Source organism: Peromyscus californicus, unplaced genomic scaffold (genome assembly GCF_007827085.1).
Source record: "Peromyscus californicus insignis strain IS unplaced genomic scaffold, ASM782708v3 Scaffold_5__1_contigs__length_169319896, whole genome shotgun sequence".
Taxonomy (NCBI): Eukaryota; Metazoa; Chordata; class Mammalia; order Rodentia; family Cricetidae; genus Peromyscus; species Peromyscus californicus.
This window is the reverse complement of record NW_026294573.1, coordinates 26,383,684-26,398,787: the sequence shown is the minus strand read 5'-3', so window position 1 is coordinate 26,398,787 and position 15,104 is coordinate 26,383,684. Positions and strand designations below refer to the sequence as shown.

Sequence of the window (15,104 nt, the reverse complement as noted above, 5' to 3'; positions counted from 1 at the left end):
AAGCCCCAGAGATCTTCCTGTCACCACCCACGCCCTCCCAGCTCTCACCCCCAGCACTGGCATTACAGGCACATGCTGCTGTGCCTAGCTATTCACACGGGTGCTGAGGTCTGAACTCAGATCCTTGTGTGTGCCCAGCAGGTGTTTCACCCAACTGAACCATCTCCCAACTCTAAAGCGTACTGTCCTTACATGTGCAATTTGAGAATCTGACCAGCTAATGTGTTCACTTAGAAATCAACACAGGCAAAGCACAGGCACCTCCATCACCCCAGACTTCCTCACTGCCCTTTGCTTAATCCTCCACCCCTCCCCCACCTCCAGTCTGAGGCAACTCACTTCTTATTTGATTTGTTTCTGGCAGACTTTCACATAATGAAATGACACAATATGATCACACTGTGTCTACTTTTCTGGGCTTTGAAATTCCTCTTGTACTTAATCTGTAGCTCGTTCCTTTCTACCAATGAGGGATATCCACTTGGGCCCATATGCCATAGAGTATCTATTCACCCATTGATGGAAATTTGTATTGTTTCAAGTTTTGGGCTATTCTAAATAAAGGTGCTATAGAAGGAACATTTGTGTCTTGTTCTTAGCATGATCATTTGGGTAAATATCCAGGAATGAAGTTATGAAGTGGATCTTGTAGTGAGTGTGTGCTGAACTTTGTTATTTAAAAAACACCTGCTTAAATAATTTCCAAAGTGGTTACACCATTGTATGTTCTTATCAGTGATGTGTGATAGATATAGCTTTTCAAAACCTGGTAATCCCCAGGCTTTTGAGTTTTAATTGTGCCTGCGTGTTTCGTTATGGTTTAATTTGTGTTCCCTGATGGCTAATGATAGTAGGCATCTTTTCACAATCATTTGGATGTATCAGTTTAAGTTTTCTGGTATTTGTTTTCTTTGTAGCTATGTGATTGTGTACATGTATTTTATTTATATGTAAGTGTATATCTATGTGTTTGGGGGCTGTGAGAGGATAGAGAGAGGGAAAGAAGGGAGAAGGAAAGAGAAGAGAGAGAGGGAGAAAGGGAGAGATTGGTTGATTGCCTGTCTGAAGTCCTAAGCAATGTCTTATTTTCTTTAGAAGTTGCACATTTTCTTATACATATATTTTGGCTTATGACCCATTTTGAGTTAATATTTTTATAAGAGTCACAGGGTCAAGGGTCATTTTCCCCCCAGGGGATATCCAACTTTTCCAGTGCATTGATGGATCTTAGTCATGGTGAGACTAAGATGTGACATGGCTGACTGCCTGTCAGCTCTTACTCCTTTTCAGCTTTCGTTTTCAATTAACATATATTTGTTGAGTTTCTGCCACAGGTTAGGCTTCGTTTCAAATGCTGAGCACCAGCTGGAAATATGGAAGGAGTTTCTGCTCTCATGGAGACTGAGGTCTAGGTTCAGGAGACAATTTACCAAAAGATTTATGTATACAATGGAACACTACTATTCAGTCTTCAGAAGAAGTAAACTCTGCTATGTGTTCCTCTGTTCACAGCATGGATGGCCCTGGAAGGCACTGTGTTAAGTGAAATAAACCGGGTGCAGGAAGACAGACTGCACACATTCTCACTTAGGTGTGGAACTGAAAAGGTTAAACTTAGAAGCAGAGCTCAGAATGGTGGTCTCCAGAGGCTGCAGGTTGTAGGAGATAGTGTGAAGGGGTGTTGAGAGGTGAGAAAAACAAAACAACAGCAAAAATGTCACAACAAAAATTAAGCAGGCGCTTAAGCAAGATAAGACAAGATTCAGAACAGCAACAGGGTAATGCTGGGATGAGATGAGGAGAGATGCTTCTGAGAAGGCAGCCATTGGGCAGAGACCTGGAGGATAGGACATGGAGAGGTTTCAGCTTTCTGGAGATATGCATTTAAGGCAAAAGCCTGCATCCCAGAGTGTCCATGTCCAGCTTGGCTTCCCCTGTAGGGTTCACTGCTATGGCTGGGACCCCTGGTAGAGCTCATGTTCCATCAGATGTCCTATCACAGGCCCTTCTGTGTTTTTGATACTCTGTCTGCTGCTTGTAAAGCAGCATCATGGCTGCAGGTGGTTAAGGATGATTTCAGCAGATCTGACTCCATCATCCTTTTCTTTATTCCAAAGCACCCATAAGTGTCCTTGACACAGTGCTAGACCTCGGGAGACAGGGATGAATGAATGGCTAGGCCTAGTTCCTGCTTCAGCAGGTGCAGGTGTAAGAGGGGGTTTGCATGCATTGAGGACAAGAGATTATTGTTCTGCAGCGAGTTCTACCTCAAACCAGCTCTTAATATTGTGTGGCCGCTGGGCCGGGTGCTTTCTTCCCAGTGTTGGGAGCATAGTCAGGCTGAATCTAGGAAAACTTTCATAATAGCCCAGGTAAGAAGTGATACAGATATGAATTCAATTAGTAGGGGAGTGCCAGGGAGTCGGGACCCAAGGTTTCTGACTTGAGCGAAAGGGACTGCTGGTGCCATTCATTTCTGTAGAGGGTATGGGAGGATGAACAGGTTTGAATGGATGGGTAACATGATGAAGGGATCGTTAGGGGACATGGTAGGGGTAAGGAGAGCCTGGTAGAGATATCTAGTGCTGTGTTGTAAGACATAAAGGTCCTTGCTCATGAAAAGGTGTAGGCTGGATGTCATACCTTGAGATCATCCAGAGAGGCTTTGATGGACACCAGTGGGAGATTAGCTACATCTAGGAGATATCCACATGGATGCTTTCTCTGTTCCAGGCACTTTGCCAAGGGTCCAGTATACTAGTTAAGATGTTGGAATCCTAGGCCCAGTTTCTTGGGTTCAAATCTCAATACTACCACTTCCTAACAGAATAGCGTTGGGCAATCCACCTCACCTCTATTACTGCTTTATTTATAAAATGTTAAGGATGATAAACTTACCTTGTGGGGTGTTTGGAAGGATGCATCACTTGGTACAAGCATCCTGCTTGGGTGTACTGTTACGTTGCATGGCCAATGAATGTTAGCTATAATAGCTTTTTAATTCTGATAAAAATAGCAGCACCATTATCAAGTTTACAGATGAGAGAATGGCCAGTAGTCATAGAATCAGATAGTGGAACCATTAGGACTTGAACCCAAGTCTGCGTGTCTCCAGAGTCCACCATGCAATGCTGTCTCCCTTGTAGGCAGAGCCCTGCACATCACTGAACTCTTGACTGACACCCCTCTGGGTAGAGTTCACCCACCAATGCTTCCCTGGGCCTTCATAACATCTGTGCTGCGAACCACCAACAGGTTCTTTAAACATCAAGCCTGGGGACAGAGAACCCTGCAGACTAGCTCCCAGGCCTTCCCCACAGGGAACATTGCCTTGCCTAGATCCTGCAGGCATTTTTTACCTTTTATAACCAGATCCCTCCTCTCCCAGGAAACCCTCCTTAGAATCTCCTTCCAAAGATGCCCCTGTTCTGAGCACCCCTAGCTCTCTTATCTTGGGCGTTTTATGGAGAGATGTTCTTCCCATAGCTCATGGGCCAAGTTAGAATCAGGTGGTGCCTGTCCCTTACCTGGCCAGGGCAGAGGAGGAAAAGATTTGTGCAGAGACTGATGGGAGCCTATTGACCGTGCTCAGTGTCCCGTGTTAGGCTCCAGCTGCCCCATTTGGAGAAGAGAGCTAGACAGAGTCCTGGCCAAGAGAGAACAGAGGCTTGGGGCTGAAGCCAGGAGTGCAGACTTGCAGTAGGGAAGGCTGCTAGCAAACCAAGTGCAGACAGAGGCAGACACTGTGACAGAAGCCTGATTAAGGAACAGGCTGAGCCCTAGCCCAGCAGAAAGGCAAGCAAGCCGGAGGAAAGCACCGAGAGCGGGTAGATGTAGACATGGCGCCCAGCTCTGCTTACTGCCCCATTGTAAAGTACTGGATCTTTCTGGCCCTCTGTCCCCTCTGCGGCAGCATGCATGTAACATTGGCAGTTCCTCACAGGGTTGTGTGAGGACTCAGTACATCAAGGGTGTTGTGTATGGTTTCCCTTTCCTCCGAGGGTAGAGTTCTGCAGAGGACATACCATGTGAAGCAATGGGAGGCGAGGAAGAATGCGGATTGCATGAACAGAGTGTGAGCCTGTTCATGCCCCGGACACTGCAGCTGAGTGGAGGCTTCCAGGACTGAGCCAATAGTGGGCAGAAGTAGCCAAAGAAGAAGGGATTGACCAGTGCCAGCTTTGGGCTAGGCCTTGGGTTGGATTTGGGAGGTGCCGAGGTAAAGGAGGAATCCTTCTGCCCATGTGGAACTCCAGGTGATGGGGCAGTTGGCCCCATTCTTGGTGTAATTCCAGCCAGAGGGTTAAATGCCATGGTCAAGGGTGGAGCAGGGAACAGCTCAGAAGGCACCACTGAGTTGGTGCTTTCACACACATCCCATTTAATTCTCCTGAAACACAAACCTATCACTTTTCCCGGTCCAAAGCCCGGGGAAGTCAAATGACTTACCTAGAGACACACAGTGAGCAAGTAGTACCCAGAATTCTCACTCGGGTCCTCCGGCTCCATGGCTCAGATTTTCCCCTTGCACCCCGCAACTGTCAGCCAGGATGCCTTCCTAACAGATGAGGCTCTTCCACCTGGTTGCCAAGGCCTGCCTCCCTTCAGAGGAGCCCAGGCTGCCTCAGGCCCTGGCCCAGATCAGTCCCTCCTGTCCTCCCCCACTGCCAAAGCACTAACTAGCAACCCCCCCCCCCACCTACCCTGCATTACGAACTCCAGTGTGTGAGAGCAATTGTTCACAGCTTCCCTCACGCTTGCTGGCATCCCTCAACCCCCGAAAGTCTAGCTCTAGGCTGTCTCTAGGCTGTCCTCTCAGGGAGAGGTGAGATGGATGGGGAAGGCAGGCTGTCTAGAGCTCTGAGTACCCATGGAGAGAGAGTGGCGGCCAGCCCCATGGTCCCTTCTGAACGGAGCCTCCAGGCAGCCTCTCCTGTCCTCCATCCCCAGCCGGTACAGTCTTAATGCCTTGGCATTCAGCTACAGTATGTATTTGGTTTGAATATGATGGATTCTGAGAGCAGTGAGTGCTCTAACGTCAGACTCCTGTCTTTGTCCAAACTGCCTTGTTTCCACTGACAGTTTCTATAATAAGCAAACAGAACACATTTGCGCATCTGCAGTACTGTTATATTAGCGTCATCTGCCTTTTGCATGGGGGTTCTGCTCAAGAGTTCTTTTGGGAGGTTTTCCTTCTTTTTTTTTTCAAACAAATGTAAGGCCGAGGGATGTGGCTCAGGTGTTAGTGCACCTCCAAGGGTTCAGGAAGTCCTGGGCTCAATCCCAGCATTGCAGGGTATGGTGGTACACACCTGTGATCCTAGCATGAAATAAAGTAGAGGCAGGAGGATTAGGAGTTCAGGATCATCCTGGGGTGGGGGGGAGAGTCTGAGGTAAGCCTGAGCTATCTGAGACTCTGTCTCAAAAATTAAAAAGTTTGGTCCTCCAAAATTCCAATATTGCTTCCTTGCTATTCCCGCTATGGTCCAAGGACCCAAAGCTGGAGTGTGGTCGAGGGCTGCATAGAAATACAGACCTCAGAATTGACCCACACTGAGGATGCCAGAACCCATATTTACTAAATCCCTGGTGGCTTCCCATCTGGGGGAGGACCCTGATGGGGTGGTGGGGTTGAGATGGAAGGGTTCCACCCCACCCCGCTGCTCCATTCTGACTCTGAGAGGCCCCGATTTCTTGATTGTTCTAGCAGCCCTGACTGTAGGGTGGCAGTCTCTCTCTGCCCTTGAGATGGGCACGTTCCTTCTGCTGCTGGAAACAGGTACACAGGAATGCCCTCTCTCTTCAGGGTCCCTTCATCTCCTGTCCAGAGACCCTTTGCCCCAAAATACCCTATCTGGTGCAGCGGGGTGGTGACCAGTTGGAACAGCAATTGTGACCCACACCTCACAAGAGCTCACTTAGGCCTTGACCATAGCAATATCCTTCGTTATTCTGCTGCAGAAAGAGAAAAGTGAAGGCAGTAGACACAGTGGGGGACCAGTTCCCACCCGAAAGGGGGTCACATGGTCACAAACCAGATCTGGAAATTGATCTTCAGATTCTGCCATTATACTCTACAGAGTCAGTAGTCTTCTCTGCCTGAAGTGGGAATATGCTTCTGGAGGAAGTGGTGCAGTAGGTGGAGCTAGGTGGGAGGCAGCTGAGCAGGCAACGCCCTGAGGATAGCCCCAGAGCACCTTCACAGTGCATGGCCATGCTCCAGAAGTGGAAAAGGAGACACAGACCTCTCAAATCTTGGGCTGCTGTGGGAACCTTCTAAAAGACCCTCTTGCCTCCACACTACCCATCCTTCAGCTCATCCTCCTTGGGGGTCCTAGGCCCCACCATTCCTCACTCTATCCCATACTCCCCAATGACTCTTAGGCTCAAATACTCAAGAATCCTTACAAGCCTTGATGCCTCCCCAGGATGAATCGTTTGTGTGTCTCTGTTTGTGTGTGTTTGTGTGTGTGCAGGTGCATGTGTGAGCATGCATATGTGTCTACAAGCCGTGGAAGCCAGAGGACAACCTCGGATATTCTTCCTCGGGTGCTGTCCATTCTCTTTTCTTAAGACAGAATCTCTCAGTGGGCCTGGAATCCACTGAAGAGGCTCAGCTCTAGGGTACCACTTGCCCCTGTTTTCCCAGTACAAATGCGCATCACCACACTGGGCTTCGTGTCTTCTGGGGATTCAACTCTGGTCCTTGTATTTGCAAAGCAAGCACTTTATCGACTGAGCCATCTCAGTCCCCAGACTGTCTCTTCCAGGCTCTCCACATGCTTTCTGCTCCCCAGATCTACTTGACATCCCAGAAGCCACTTCCCCAGCACATCCATTATTCAGCCATTCAACAGGAGCTCTGCAAGCCTCTGCCAGGTTCTGTGAACCAAGATGGGTTTGTAGTAGGCGCAGTCAACTTGCTTCAGGTACTGGAGGACCAGAGGCTGCAAGATAGGTAAGCCCACCCTCTGACATTTTGTTAATGAGAACATTGAGGGTTCAGTAACTTGTTCAGGGGCAAACAGCTCAAAGGTATAAGGCCAGGATTTGAATGCAGAGCTTGGCTTCAGACCCCAAGCCTTGGGCACAGAGACACTGTGTAGACTGATGGCAAAGAGGCCACTTGCTTGTCCTCCAAATTCTCTCACCCTAGCCCTCCTCCTGAGCTCCCAGTTCAGTGGCTAGACCCACTTCTTGTGTCCGAAACCCCAGCATCTTCCTTCTAGTCCCGTTTGTTATTATTATTATTATATCCTCATTACCCACACCAGTCTTCTTTCTCCATCATCCTTGCTGCCCTGGGCTCCATCCTTTCTCACCTGGCTGCCCCATTAATTGCCTTGCTGTGTTCACTATTGCTCCTGACAGCCCATTCAACAGGATTCCCAGTCAACTTGGCCAAGTTACCCCTCCTGGGCCTCTCTGGCCTCTCATGCTGAGCTTCCTTTCTTTGCAGCTGACTGATACTAACACCTCCACCTCCCAGGTTTCACCCATTGGTCCCCCCTCTGCCTGAGGGATGTCCTCAACCTCCACCCTAAAACAACTGTGCCCTTTACTCAGCTAAGTTCCTCTCCTCAGGCTCCGTCTATGGCTGCCTTGGCTTCATAGGCATGTTTCACGTGTGTGTGTGTGTGTGTGTGTGTGTGTGTGTGTGTGTGTGTGTGTGTGTGTGTGTGTTTCCATGCAGGCACACATGTGTGGGGAGGTCAAAGGTCTGAAGTCAGGTGTTTTGCTCTATTACTGTCTGCCTTATTTTTGGAGAAAAGGTAACCAGTACTGTCACAACCTGGAGCTCACTGATTTGGCAAGAGGAGCTGTCTAGCAAGCTCCAGGCATCCACCTGCCTCCACCCCTCCAGCTCTAGGGATATAGCTCCATACCACCGTACCCAGCATTTTTATGTGGATGTTGGGACTCAGATCGCCACAGTTGCATGACAAGCATTTTAGCAATGGAGCCATCTCCCAGCACCCCTGCTCCACTTTAGGATAACAGGGTGGTGCTGTCACTCAACAGTCATTGTCTTCTCCGTGGGGCGGAGAACTCTTGGAGGCTGGGGATCTGCCTACCTCTAGTCCTCATTGTGTCCCCGGCACCTAGACCAAGGGGAAGGGTTGGTTCAGGCCAGAAATACGTGATGAACAAATGAAAACCAGGGGGCTTGTGAGGTCAGAGAAGAGTAGGCATGTGAAAGCGTGCTGCCCAGGTCCTTGTCCCCACACAGGCACTAGATGAGTAGAACTGAACCTAAGTCCTTTGGGAGGTCTTGAAGAGGCTATAACCAGTCTTGAGGAAGCCTTCCCCGGTGCCCAAATAAGGATGGAAATTTCAGGTGATTGGCATGGTGACTGCAGACAGCTGGAGGAGGCCACCAAGAGCTTTGAGGGCTTCCTGTGCAGCCAGAGAGGGAACAGACCAGTTAAGGGGACAGTGACTGTGAATGTCTGTGGGTGGTGACTGAGAGCAGCTGGAGCCAAGGCTACGTACTCCTGAGGATAAGGCCCATAGAGAGGTGGGCGGTGATGCAGAGATCTGATGTTGAGCCTGGCAGCTGGGAGTCAGGGCTGCAGCAGTCGGGGTGGAGGCTAGAGAGAGCTGGGGGCAGAAGAGTGAACACATATTCGGGCCTGTAGCTGTGACGTGCTCAGACTGCATTGGCCCTAGGCCCCTCTACAGCATCCTTTGCTTCCTTTCAACCCTTCACCTAACACAGTTTGCCAGAGTCCCCAGAGTCTCTCCTGAGCCCTCAATGTCCTGTCCACACTCCTGGGTGGTCTCCTAGGACTTTTCTTTCCTTTCTCCTTGTGGGTCAGCCACCTCACCTAGTGGGTGTTGCCTCCACAGCCTGGCCTTTGCATATGCCAATCCCTGCCTTGGAAAGCCTCTTTCCCTTCCCTTCAGATCTTAACTCCTGTATCACTTTCTCAGAGGACCTAGGCCAAATTCTGCTTCTCCATCCTCTTTCCTGTCTTCATCCTCAATAAGAGAGTTGATGAGGGTGCCTTTGTGCATATGTATTGGGCTCTCTGGAAGCTTCCAGAAAGCATAGGCTTAGCACTGTGGTCTAGAATCTGGTATGCAGCAGATGCTCATACATGGAGAATGTACAGAGTGATGGAGGAGCCAAAGTAATGGCTGATTGGACAGAGGTAAGGAAAAAACCAAAGTGCCTCTCATGAGTTAAGCACCTGCTGTGTACCAGGTCCCATGCTCAGTCCCCTCCTAGCCAGTTTGGCTGTGCATTTCCAAGCTTTTTTTCTGTCTGTCCAGAGAGCTGGAAGACCTGATTTACCCCTATACTCTGCCATAGTTTCTCTTCATCCAACTGCAGGCCTCAGTAAGGAAGGAGCCTGTGGCCTCTAGTCCTCAGTTTACCTACGCTCAGAGAGTGCTTTGCTCCAAGATGATCCCTGAGGACCAACGGTGCCAAATGTGGCCCTCAGCACCTGTGGTTTCTTTCCGAGGTAGTTTGATGACTTCATTCCAAGAACAACCAGGTCCTCCTCAGGAGTCTGAACTCCTAGAGCAGCCTGGGGCCTGGCTGCTGAGGCTCACTGTCATGGCCACTAAAGGGTCCCTAATAATGGTTCTTCTTGGCTCTGGGTCACACGCTCCACCTGCCCAGCTGCCTCCAAGAATCTCGCCGATTTGGAAAGAGACACAATCCCCAGACACAAGCAGACACAGGAATCTCAGGGACTCCAAGGAATTAGAGGAATTTTAAAAACCACTGCTGAATGCCAGGTACTTTGCTTCAAAATGAAGCTCAGAGAGGTGAAGGAAGTTGTCCAAAGCCACACAGCTAGTTCATGGCAGCATTGGGCTTTGGCCCTGGGCAGGTGGGTTCCAGGGTCCTTGTTGCACCTGTGTCCTAAGTCTGAGATTCGGAGCACAGCCAACCAAGATACACAGGCATGTAAAAGTTACACTCCAACACAAACCCACATTCTCCCTCCCTCCCTCCCTCCCTCCCTCCCTCCCTCCCTCCCTCCCTCCCTCCTCCCCTCCCTCCCTCCTTCTCTCTCCTTCCCTCCTCTCCTCTCTTTCCCAGTGAAGCTGATGTCCCTGTGCTCAACTCCACACCCAGCCCCAGAACCGGCCAAGCTGCTTCCTGGGTCCCAGTGTGGCAAATGGAACCCTGAACTATCCACACCCTGAGATTCGCAGGCAGGTTGAATCAGGTTGAAACATTCCTCTCTAAAGAGACAGTAACCCTGGTCCCATGACCCAACACCCAGAAGTACTGGCAAGTTGTTGCTTTTGAAAAAGTGGAGAAATGAGATGTGCAAGGATATAGCTTTTCATTTAAAATCCGGTGCCTAGTGCATTTGGCCTCCAGGATGGATCTTGAATGACATTTGTGGAGTTGCTGGGGCGAGCATATGAGGTCAAGCATCCTCATTAGCCAAGTTTGGAGGCGGGAGAGGTGACAGCAGGGGAGAATGGAAGCTGAGCTTCTTGCTGTCTGGAGGCCATCAGAGCTCAAATCCAGCTTGGCATACTCAGGGCAAGACTACTGCCAGGCACAGTGAGAGTGTCCACAGGTGTGATGGAAGCAGCCTTGTTGGCCATAAATCCTTGGCCCACTGGGGAGGCGAGGTCACAGGTGGTCACTTACATAGCACATGTGGACCGTCTCCATGTGTGGAGTTACCTGTACTTAGAGCAAGCCAGATCTTGGTTGTCTGGAATTTATCATAGAAGGAATCTGGGAACTGGGCAGCCAGACATTGTGTCAGAGATCCCCTGATTTATGCAGTGTGTGTGAGCATTTGGGAGTGGAAGGGCTCTGATTGCATGTCCTTTTTAAAAAGATTTTATCTTATGTGCATTGATGTTTTGTCTGCATTCACGTCTGTGCAATGGTGAGGGTGTCAGATCCCCTAGAACTGTAGTTACAGACAATTGTGAGCTGCCATGTGGGTTCTAGAAATCGAACCCAGGTCCTCTGGAAGAGTAGCCAGTACTCTTAACCTCTGAGCCACCTCTCCAGCCCCTGATTGCATGTCCTAATGTACTCAGATGGGTCCCTCCATTTACTTGAAATGCACTTGCTGAACAGTTTCTGTATTCTAGATCCTGTGAGTACTAGGGATAGAGCCATGAGCCAAACAAAGTCCTTGTCAACTCTGATTCGGGAGAAAGTCAATCCATACACAGATGCAGCCATCCCAGCCCTTGCAGCTGTGTGTGCCATGGAGAACTGTGCTCATGAAGGAGCATACAGAAAGATTGACAGAAGTACTGATGGACAGGACCCTCAAGCCACCAGCCTCCCTTGGTGTGGACCCTGAGCAGATTGCAAAACATATAAAGGGTGTCCCCGGAGCCATCATACTTGGAGATCAGGTCAGGGTGTGGCACTTCAGGGGCCAGGCCCTCTCTGATCGACTGTAAGCTGGGGATATACATGGTTGGCCTCCCTCTCCTCTCTGCACCCAGCCTGTACTGGCTTCTGCAGGGCGGGCTGGAGTTGGCAGGCTCTGGGCAGATGAGTGGAGCTCCAGCAGTGAGGAGTGCCCAGCCTGTCCAGCTGAGCTAGGCCCATCTAGCCCGATTCTTGGGCATTGTGTGTAGCTCACAGTGGTGGCATCATCTGGGATACCTTTGTCCTTTGCCTTATAAGACACTCAAGAGAGAAGAGTCATTCAAATGAGCCAGAGTTGCAGATGCTAATGGTGCTAGTCTTGAGGTGACTTCTAGAAACTTCTGGGACCCAGTGACTTTGCTGTGCAGCATAGGAGTCCTTGTGGTCCCTTCTGGTCCTTGAGTTCATTTTCATACTTCTGCTAGTATTGTCCTCAGGCCTGCTGTGTACCCAGCCTGTGCTGTGGTGGGCAGTGTTTAGCTCTTGACCTTGGGGTGCTGCTCCCATGGAGGAGACATGCAACAAAATCTTCTCTGCCACTGATCAAGGCTCAAGACAACAGGAAGTCCACTTAAATGTCTCCGGGTCTCAGTTTCCTCATCTGTGAAATGGAGATAGTCACCTCCAGCGTCTGCCAAGTTTTGATGGGCTCCGGCATGCAGGGTATTCAGCCTATGCAATACAGTTAACTCCTTGGGTCTGACCTGCTTGTATTTGTGCCTCTGTTGCCCAGCATGGTGCCTGGTTTTAGAAGCAGGCTCAGAAGAAAGGCAAAGTGAGCAAAGGGCAGGAGGAATCCCTTCTGTGAGTGGAGTTCCGTTTCGGGAGCCACGTGAGATCTGTGCGGGCCCACATGACCCACAGACAGCTCTTGCAGGCTGCTTTAAAGCCGCTGCCAGCACCTGGCCCTGTGAGCCTCTGCATTGTGTATTTGAGCCTTTGATATACGGAGGATGTTTGCCAAGGGAGAAAAATGTTATTGGACATTTTTTTTGGTGGTTGTAAAGATTACTTCTTGATGAAAACACACACAAAGAAAGACTTACAAGCTGCCCTTAAAGTAGGCAAATGAATAATATGTTTTTACAGGATCCCAGCCACTGCTCGGGGCTGTTAGCTTTGTGGACTCTGGCTAGACTGGAAGACGAGAAGCCACAGCCACATGCCCAAGCTCCTCAGCCTGCACCAAAGTCAGAGAGTCCATATTGCCAGCCCTTCCTGGCTCTCTCTTCTCAGCTTGTCTATATTTGATCTACAAAGGGTCCAGCCTTTTCTCTGAGGGCTGATCTGGTCCATGTCCCCTTCCCAAACTGGAGAGAGTGCCCACCCCTTAAGCATGGGGGAGGTCCCTCCCATGTGAGACCCCTATGTCTTCAGCCAGCTCCTGAGCCCTAACTGGTACATGGTTGTCCCTTTAAGGGCCCTCTTGAACTGAGTGCAGTTTCCTGGGTTCCTTGCATGTAAGAGTTCAGTGAGAAGAAAACTGTCTTCAGGCAGCTGCCTGCTCTCATTTCTGTGGTGGTTCAGCCTCCTCGTCTTCTCGATGGGACTTGGAATCCCCTGGGAGATACACCTTTAGGTGTGCCTGTGAGGGCGCTTCCAGAGAGGTTGAACTGAGGAGGGATGATCCACCCCGAATGTGGCAGCACCATCCCACAGACTGGGTCCCGAACAGCAAACCCTGGCATTCCCTGCTTTACTGCTGATCTGCCAGTATGTGAGGAGCCTCAGCCACACAGTGCTGCAGCCAGTTCTGCCACGCCTTCTCCATGATGTTCTCTGCTCTCTTAAACCACAGACCAAAACAAACCCTTCCTCACACGAGTTGCTTTCTGTCAGGTTTGGTTACAGTGACAAGAAGCGTCAAATGACAGCTCCCCCCACTGCCCTCAGGGCACTGTCCTTCCACTGGCAGGAGCCTGCCTAAGTCAACCTGGGGATACCAGAGGCCTGCAGAGCCCCGCACTGTATCTACAGGAATGGGTGAACAGTGAGAGACAGGGTAGTCTCTCCAAGCTGTTTTTAATCCTCATCTCCTTGCAAGGATCCTGCTTGATCTCTGCAGTGGAAAGAGACATCCTCTCTCCTACGTCTAATTCATGAATACCTTGGAGGCCATTCCAGTCAGCCCTCTGCCTCCTAAAGCAGATAGTAAATGCTGGGATCTGGTCTGCCTGAGCCTGGTGTCGGATTTGAGGAGAGGTTATAGGCAGGCAGGGTTGAGGTCATAATGGGTGGCTGGGCACTGGGATGGAAAGCATCAGGGGACAAGTCCTCGGCTGCTCATGTGACACTCTTGGTTTGTTCTTACCACTGAAACAAATCTCTATCAGTTGGGTGGCTGAGGGCAACACAAATGTAGTCTCTTTTAGTTTGAGGCCAGAAGCCCCAGATCAGCCTCCCCAGGCTGAGGTCCCAGTATGGGTGGGGCTGGTTTCTTCTAGAGGCTCAGAGGGGAATATATTTGGTCCCCTTTCTGCTTCTTGGATGCTTACATTCCTTGGCTTATGGCACTCCCAAGTAATTCAAACTGGATGCTAAGGTCACATCTTCAACCATTGACTTGAATTCTCTAATTATCCTACCTCCTCCAAAGGATCCAAGTAGTCCATCTGAATAACCCCAGGGTACCTTCTCCATCTCAAGTCCATTAATTATAGCTTCAGGGTTCTTAGCACGGACCATCTCATTCCTAGGTCTGGTAACTGGGACGTGGATAGACATATCTAGGTGGAGTTATTATAAAGCCAGCCACAGTGTGAAACAGAAAACTATGAATAAATAGCCATTAAATAAAGGTATCCCAGTGAGTTCTGGTAGCACTGGCTACATAGCACTATGCTGAGAGGTGGGGCTGGAGCTTACCCTGACTCAGGTGCAGCAGGGTTGGGCCAGTCCTGTCCAGTTCCTTTCCTCCTCTATTCCATCCATCCACCTTCTCACCAAGCCAGCCCCTGCTTAGCTTCCAAGACTGGGTGAACTCACTTTTCACCCCTTTCTCAAGCCCTGCCCATCTGCACAGCCCTGAATGCTATCCAGAGGCTCCGATGAGTCCCTGTAGATCTGCCCAACCCTCCTGCCCTGCTCCTGGCTAGGGATCACCAAACTTAAGAGTGGTTTTCAGGAATGTAGCCATGCTGTCTGCTCCCAAGCAGTGACCTTGAAAGACGCTGTCCTAGGTAGTGTCTATGGCTGGAAGGTAGACATCATAAATTTTGCTTCCTATGCAGGAAGAAGCATCAAGCATCCAGTTTGCTTTCACACATCTTGTAGAGCTAGGGCATGTCATCAAACCCCTGACTCCCAGGACCCTTGGAGAAGCTAAGTGGCAGAGGGCATCAGGTGGAGGCTGGGGTTCTGGGAAATATACTGTCCCCCACATCTGTCCAAGTAGATGCCACTTTTCCCGCTGGAGGTGGGACCCAGTCTGCCTTCCCAAGAGTTCCAAAAAGTTTTGAGTAAGCATCTCTCCGCTGAGCTCCAGGGGAGCGTCCCTTTTCAGGGACGTGAGTCCTGGAGCTGCCTTGGAAGCCTGTATCCCTGATCCTACCCCCACACAGTGCAGCTCGGGAAGACTTTCAGATTGTGTCCAGCTTCACACAAAAGCTGACTCTGGGGCATCGGGAGGGAGGCCCAAGCCTGGCTCTGTATTGCTGGAGGCTCCAACAATCCTCCCATCCATAAACATTTGAGAGGTTGGAGGAAGATGGGCCGTGAGCATTCATTTCCA

General features: G+C 50.1%; 1 protein-coding gene across 1 annotated transcript in view; it reads left to right on the top strand.

Moving 5' to 3' along the window:
• Positions 1–15,104, top strand: part of Csmd2 (CUB and Sushi multiple domains 2) — a 573,936-nt gene that overhangs the window by 166,664 nt on the left and 392,168 nt on the right.